We start from the raw sequence: 8,102 nt of genomic DNA, 5'->3' as shown, positions 1-8,102 counted from the left end.
TGTGTCGGCATGTGGACGTGAGGTCAGCAGTCAGCTGGTCGTTCTTGGCCTTTCATGGGCTGTAGTGCCATGGATTTACTTTACTTTTAGTTTCCATGTAAGGCCACTCTTATCCGGAATTAGTAGGTGTAGAGGAGTCTATATTGAAGGGTGGTTGGACTGATCCATTACATGGGGTGTACTACGTTAAAATGGCAATATTTGTGTAGAAAAACGATTAAAATATTATACAAAATAATGGGTATTAATGGACAAAATATGTAAAGAAAATATCAAAGGAAATAAACATTATTTTACATTAATAATGGGGATTTTTGGCCGAACTTAAATAAAAATGCATAAAAAAATGACCGAATAAAACAAAACACGCTCTTATGAGTTGAAAGAGGCAAAAAATGCAAAAAAAAAAATGCCTTAACAAATATGTCTTAAAACACTCAGTTTATCACATAACATATAAATACTAAAGCAGCTATGTTTCTGGGTTACTAGAAAAAAGATGCAATTTCATCAAGATCCTAGCCCTACTTATAGTCTTATAGCCTACGTAAGATAATCTCGCACTTGATAATTATTCTAGTATCGTAATTAAGAGTATTATTTGTAATGTTTTATAGACATGGATTGTCACCGTATCCCCTTTCATTTATATAGATAGCTTGTACTGTGATGCGAAACCACGAGGAGGAAATAAGATTTTGCGTCGTCACCATGGTTACTGCCACGCCCCCTCCTCATCCTAACTGCAGTGCTAGGCCCATCACTGGTATTTATAGGGAAGACCAGGTAACTTGATACCCTAAGGGTGAAACCTAACCATTTTTCCCCCATTACTACAAATGCTAGTGGATTATGGTGATTTTCTAGTTTGAAGGTTGAATTTTCTTTTGCCAACTTCGTTTCGAATTTCGATACTGACAAATACTATAAATGGTAGTGATTTTGTAACCGGTATGTTGGCAGCTGAGGCAAATATCGACAATATTTGCCGGTACTGGAGTTCCATGAAATTAAAATTGTACTAGATTTCTCAGCCGGTTACTGGAAGATAGTGAAATTCGAACTTATTAATAATTAATTAATATTAGTATTAATATTAATACATAATAGTTATGTTATGTGTTGCGTTGTGGTTATAATTCAAGAATAGTCAGATAAGTACGAATGAATATAATATACTTGGGCGTGATAATGCACGTGGGTAATGGATAGAAATATTATTTCAAATTTTAATGAATTTCTTTCGTGTTTAGATTTTTATTACTATGTCAAAAAAATGAAATAGTGTTGCAGTGACTCCTCCAAGGAAGAAAATGTGTGGCATTCAGAGTACGCTTCAGAAATCTGTAGTTCACGTGTATAATGAGTTGAAGAAAGAAGATAATGAAGAAGGAATTATGCTAACGGAGACAGCAATTACAACCAGAATAGGACAATTATTAGGAGTAAGTATTCTTAAGCATACATTTCAAAGTGGTATTCAGTTTTAGGAGTTTGCACTAATAATTTCATGATTGTGGTCAAACAAAACAAATTTTTAGGTTAGGCCTAATGTTTAATCAAGTCAGTGATTTTCATATTGCCAAACTAAATACATTTAAGATACTGTAATACTGCAGTAGGTGATAGCTTAAATACATTTACAAATTAGACGAACAAGTAATCAAACAGCACGAAAGTAAATTTCCAGTTTTCTCTTTTGGTATTAAATGAACCGTTCAGATCACAATTTACATGCCACATCGGCCGAAGAAAATACAAGTCATATTGTAATTATTAACTTGATATTGCAGCAAATATTACATGAATGTTGGCCTGTTATGGTGCTTAAAAATAATTCAGTTTTATATAATAACTATATAACATACTCTATAAAGCATAGGAACGTTGACTCTGGCTGAATAATTTATTCATGACTGGTCTAAGTAATATTAAATATGATGTTTCTTCAGAAAAGCTACCCCACCCAAAGTACTTGTTAGGATATAACACTCGAGAGGACGAGGACGCACTACTGGGAAACTAACCATTTCTCTTCGTCCTGGACCTCTCGCATGTTATATTGGTAATTAGTAACAAGTTTGAGGGAGGGACTACAACAATGCATTAGAATATACAGGTAAGTGTCAAAGGATTTTTGTGCTGAAAGTATTTGTGGCTGTGCACTAAAACCACGTGTTCATCACTATGTAAATATCACAGAAATCAATTAAACAAAATAAAATTATGCCTTCTTTGGTGTAGCTTTTCTGGAGAATTACCTAAATATTAGCCTACTTAAACCTATCATAGACCCAACCTAACATGTTGATCATTTTCTATTCATATAGCTGTAAATGTTGGTATTATGCATGAATTTTATGATATAACAATTTTTAGAAGTATTATGTTATTGTTTGTTATTACAGCTTGGCTTAACTACAGCCACGAAAGTGATAAATTCACACAAGGGGACCCCACTCGTGACACCAGGAAAAAATAGACTACGTAAACATCCAGTGACTGATGCTGATGATTTTACGAAAGATGCAATTGCGAGATTTATTTATGACAAGTTACATAAAGGTAGGGAAGTTACAGGAATTATTGTGTTGATTTATGCAATGTAATTCTGATATTAGTCATAGGCCTATGTATAAAAATATGGCATAATTTTCATTTACTGTTACAGGGGAAGTACTAACAGCAGCAAAAGTTCTGGAACATATGAATGATGATTATGAAACATATTTATTTAGAGTATCCTTATCATCGGTGAAAAAAATTTTGAAAGAGATGAAATTTCTATGGAGCAAAGGGGATCCTTATACACATGTATGAGAAAGTGATGTTATTCGTTTTTAAGAGAATATATAAGAAATGTGGAGCGTGAGAACCCTAAACCCGTAGTATTCTTGGATGAGACTTGGATTTTTATGAATGGTAAATTTCAATGTATTGTGAGACATTGAGTGATTGAATTTTTTACTAACAAATAGATTAACACTTATGTGGAATATGAAATTGCAATTAATATAGGCTACTAGTAATGAATTCAGGTGGGAACAACATGTTTTGCAATTAATAGTTTCATATTATAACTAGAGGTTAGTTATAAAATTCTTGAACGGTTTTCCTGTCTTTAAAATTTTTGTGTCTCTTAGAGTGTCAATGTGAATTGCTTTTCTCTCTCTGTTTTTTTTAAGTATGATCACCCACTTATTCATGAAATAAACCAGGTGAAGTTTCCAGTGACATGAATGGTGTTATTCATAGACCAACAAATGAGGGTGGAAGATTAGATGCCGGAACGAAAGGTGGATTTATACTCGGTAAGTTATATTGATTTATATTTTACATAAATTTGGCAAGAGTAATTTTTTAAATCAGGGTACAAAAATATAAAAATTGGTGACTAAATAAAAACGTGGGAAAGCCTTTCACCAAAGAGGATCTCATGTCATGTCATGTTATGTTATGTTATGTTTTATTTTCTTTATTTAAATGCTGTGAATTCATGTGACGTAATTATATGCCCAGGTATAATTTTTATTGCAGGTGCTGATTTAATTTTTTCATGCAATTGAAAGAATAGTCAGGACTACCATAGTGCTATGAATAGCCCTGTAGTTGAGAAGTGGGTGCAAACACAGTTGTTGACCTGAGAACATTAGGGCAATGCGTTATTGTCATGGATAGTGCTGCATATCATAGCAGACTTGTGAAAAATCAGCCAACAACAAAATGGAGGAAAGAACAGCTACTGGTGATTGCAACTGAATATAATAGATTTGTTGTACTAAATGATAAGAGTTGTACTAAATGATAAGAGTTGATGGTGTGAAATCACCTTTTGATATTACATTGCAATATTAATTTCCATACTTTACAGTCATTATTATTATTATTATTATTATTATTATTATTATTATTATTGTTATTATTATCTTTACTACTACTACTACTACTACTACTACTACTACTACTACTACTACTACTACTACTACTACTACTACTTATAGATGCTACTTTTTTCTTTCAGGTGAAATTGAATCTACATAAGAATCCTAAAACAACAGAGCCTTGCCAATTACTGTTCTGAAGCGGCCTTGTCTTATGTGTTGTGTCTATATACAATTAATTCTTTCAGTTTTTTTTCCCCTTTAATGTAATGAAGTTGTTGGTTGATTGATACCAAGTGTTCAGCAGTTGATGTCATTTGTTATCTTGCACTCCAATATTTAACCAGATGATTGAAAGCTGTGTAAAGTTAAACAGTCAAGACAATGATCCATATCTTCATTGAGATTTCAGAAATGGCATGGGGAGATTCTGAAATATCAGTTCTTTGTAAATATTTGAGACAGTCATGGCCTGTGATAATATGAGTACTGCCACTGTAGATTTTCATAGAAGTTCAGTTATTAAATTAGGTGTATTATTTTTACTATGTATTGTACTATATTTTTGTTTCGCTTAATTGATGAATTATATATGCTGTAAATTGAATAGTAGACTGTAGGTCTATAGCTTAACTGATGAATTGTATGTGCTGTAAATTAAATAGTAGGCTGTATACCACAAGTGATGAATTGTTTATGCTTGTAATGTGAAGTAATTTGCATGATATTTATTATCAGTTTCTGTATATTTCAACTGATTGAATTGTTTATACTTTTAAATTGAATTAACTTGCTTGCTATGTATTGTAATGTGAAGTAATTTGCATGATATTTATTATCAGTTTCTGTATATTTCAACTGATTGAATTGTTTATACTTTTAAATTGAATTAACTTGCTTGCTATGTATTATATTTTATAGCTTAACTGATGAATAATTGTTTAGGTTTGTCAATTTAATAATCTGAGTGCCATGTACTTCATATTTTTAGTGGAGCCACCAATGTAGCTTAGTTGGTAGACTCGTTGGCCTGCAAATTCAGAGCTGCACTCGAGGGTAGTTTGGATCCCCCATTTGGTCTGATTAGTTGGTTTCTTCTGAGGATTTTCCTCCATCGTGGAGCAGACGCCGGATGGCCTATTGCAATTTTTTCATTTGCTTTAGAATCATTCCGATTTTTGTTACCACATTGTCATGTTCTGATCTTGTTATTCTTTTAACAGTGTGGTAAGATGCAGGTATAGATAACCTTACAGTAATTTTGCTACCTTTCAGATACCTCATTACCTCCCACTCCATAAAGTTCATGGATCCACGGAAGTACCAGTCGTCGATGTAATTCGACCATTTTGCTTAAAATATTAAAACACTGTAAAATATTGAGATTTCATGCTGTTACGTCCATTACTGCAGCAAGAACATCTGATTTTGAATCTGATAGTATGACAGCCTTCTCAGATTTATGAAGTCGATACTGGAGATTTTGTAAGCTTAAAAGTGTATCTAAATTTTCACTATCAAAATTAGTCAGTGTTTGAAGTTAGTTAGTTAGTTAGTGGCGTTTAAAAAGGGCGCGTCAGCTACTATGGCTATTTGCGCCCTTATCTAAAATCTTTCACTAAACACAAACACAATACAATAACCAGAATGTTAAAAAAACTAAAAAGCGTTGTCACAGTTAAAATGGGGCAAACAAGTGTTTGAATATAATTCCCTGTAAAAGGGAATATACTGGTATTGTACTACAACACCACTACATCTATGGCTTGGTAAACAGGATCCATCTATAAAAAATACTGTATGTAGTCACTCACTGACCAGATCATTTATCGTTTCTAATGATTTTTAAAATGTCTGGAGAAGTATCACATTTCTTAACATCATCTGTTAAAGTTAACTTATATACTATTCATTTTGAAATAACTTGGGATTGTGTTTTATTAGTAAAGTTTCCCTTAATTGAGCAAGTTTGAGTTCTCCAAGTAGAGTCAAAAAGTCTGTTGGGATTTTGGCTCAGTTTATTAATATTTGTGGACTGTGATTTTTTGTTCTAGACAACCATATTATCTGCAAATGATGAGATTATCATAAGATCTATTTCTTTAGTTAGACCATCGACATTAATATTGGAAAATGTATTCCTGAAAACAACAATGTGGGAAGCCCAGATGAATCTGTCTCTATTTACATATTTGTGACAATGAATCAAATAATCAAGTCACTGACCCAGTGTAACACTTTATCATGGACACCCTAAGTTTGCAATTTCTTAAGTGATTTATATCTACAGAGCCATATGATCCTTGAAAATAAATTAAAATTGTTAAGTTGTTTTGTTTTCTGTTTAAAATATCTTTAATATCTTGACTAAAATTTAAAATCTGTCCATTTGTTAAATGCAATTCTCTAAAGTCAACCCAATAAAATGAAAGTTAGTTACTAGATTCCAGGAACCAATTCAATCTATGAAATCATCTCTTCCATAATTTTGGCTGTCATACTAGTAAGTGGTATCTGTCGATAACTCGAAAAGATATTAGTTGAATAATTGCTTTTCAAAATTGATGTTATGATAGATTTTCTTCAGACAGATATTGTAGTTTAGATGAGATTACAAGATAAAAGTAGTGAGTTTGCTTGTTTGCCAACATGTTTAAGAAAATCAGCATGTGTATTGTCTGGACTTGGAGATGTTTTGGGTCTTATGTTATTAAATTAATAGTAATATTCAGTTCTTGATTAAATATTGTTATATAAAGTAGATAGTAGATTTAATATTTCTTTCAGTTTTTCCTTAATAGTCTGACGTACACAGATAAAACTAACAACCACACCACCAACTAATCTAATAGAAATTAAAATATAATTAAATGTAGTAAAAGTAATTAAAATTATAAATACACGTAATAAACCATAACCCCCTAATTTCAACAATATACTATTTTATTCCCTTTTACAGCTTGTAGATAATTATTAATTATAGTTATTACTTATTAGCATAATATTTATTGAACTTATTGGCTATTTCACTTCGTTTGAAAGATGTTATTGTGTACAAAAAGCATTTTTTGATGATCGTTTCATGCTGTATGTTGTGTATAAATCTATGATTTCTGGCCATCTGTTCTGTGTAATCCATCTTTTGTATAGAATTAATAAAATATTCTTTTGGTAGTAATTATTTTATTAATTGAGTATTTAATTTTCACCAGCTCACATTTCTTGAATCATTTGCTTTTTCTTATTTAAATTTAGGACACAAGAGCCAAAAAGAGACTTCACAGTTATGTATCATACATTTTTTCAATGACAGACGTGGAGTTGCAGAAATAATAAGTGTAAGTGTAGCATTATTAAGCAATTTACAAACAAATGAAATCTTTAAAAAGGTATCTAGAAGTGAAATTACTTATGGCTTTTAAGGACCAAAATTATTTTTGTAAGTTGATTTATTATTATTTCAGTTTTAGCATAGTTGTATTATCCATTTCCTTACTAATTTCAAAAGATAATCAGAAGTTCATTCGAATTCCAACCAAAAGTCAATTGGTTATTAATTTATCTACCTTTAGGAAGTACAGTATATGTACGCTGGAATCTATGAAGTGAAGTGACAATAATTTAATTGGTCTTGGAACAGATTTGATTCTTGAATATTATATACTATACTTTGTTGTATATTTACGTCTAGTAACCTATTAATGCTAGTACTAATAATAATGTAAAGGAATAAAAGAATAGAACATAGCAATACATTTCTCATTATTATTGAAACTATTTAGAATAACCTTCCAACATTAAGGTAAAGTACGGTGAGTAAAGAAGTCATTCAGTACATAGGATCGTGATTTTACTACATGTGGTGATATCTGGTAACAGTTGGCAACACTGACAAGGCGGAAATATTTGCTGTTTGGGAACTGAACTTACGTGATCCTCACTATATCCTTGGTTTAGACTGCTTGGTTTTGCACCGACCGCACTGATCCCATTTCAGATCGTGATTGCTTTGATGTTAGGGATGTAATGCTGTGGACATTACTTCGATTCTTGAAGTTAGAATCTGCTATGTCCCATAGAGAATAGAACCATTGTAATATTCTATTTGCAATTTGTTTTATTCCACAACCTGTTCTCACTGAAGTTATATTAGATTATTCGACAGCAAAAAAAAAAAGTCACATCCTTTATTTTCTTGAGATGCATAATATTTGCACTCCC

General features: G+C 31.7%; 1 long non-coding RNA gene across 2 annotated transcripts; it reads left to right on the top strand.

Annotated features, from left to right (window-relative positions):
• The first annotated feature begins 775 nt into the window (after window positions 1–775).
• LOC138709602 (uncharacterized) lies at window positions 776–7,821 on the top strand. Of its 2 annotated transcripts, XR_011334960.1 has the most exons (6): window positions 776–1,445; window positions 2,409–2,565; window positions 2,672–2,922; window positions 3,186–3,311; window positions 3,538–3,745; window positions 4,022–7,821. It is a non-coding gene; the product is annotated as an uncharacterized lncRNA (long non-coding RNA). The 2 variants fall into 2 exon arrangements; XR_011334959.1 differs by lacking the exons at window positions 776–1,445; window positions 2,409–2,565; window positions 2,672–2,922 and having other exon boundaries at window positions 2,929–3,311.
• Window positions 7,822–8,102: the final 281 nt, after the last annotated feature.

The sequence above is a fragment of the Periplaneta americana genome, chromosome 11 (assembly GCF_040183065.1).
Source record: "Periplaneta americana isolate PAMFEO1 chromosome 11, P.americana_PAMFEO1_priV1, whole genome shotgun sequence".
In the NCBI taxonomy this organism is placed as follows: Eukaryota; Metazoa; Arthropoda; class Insecta; order Blattodea; family Blattidae; genus Periplaneta; species Periplaneta americana.
Note: the sequence above shows the minus strand (reverse complement) of the source record. Positions and strands in the feature narration are given on the sequence as shown.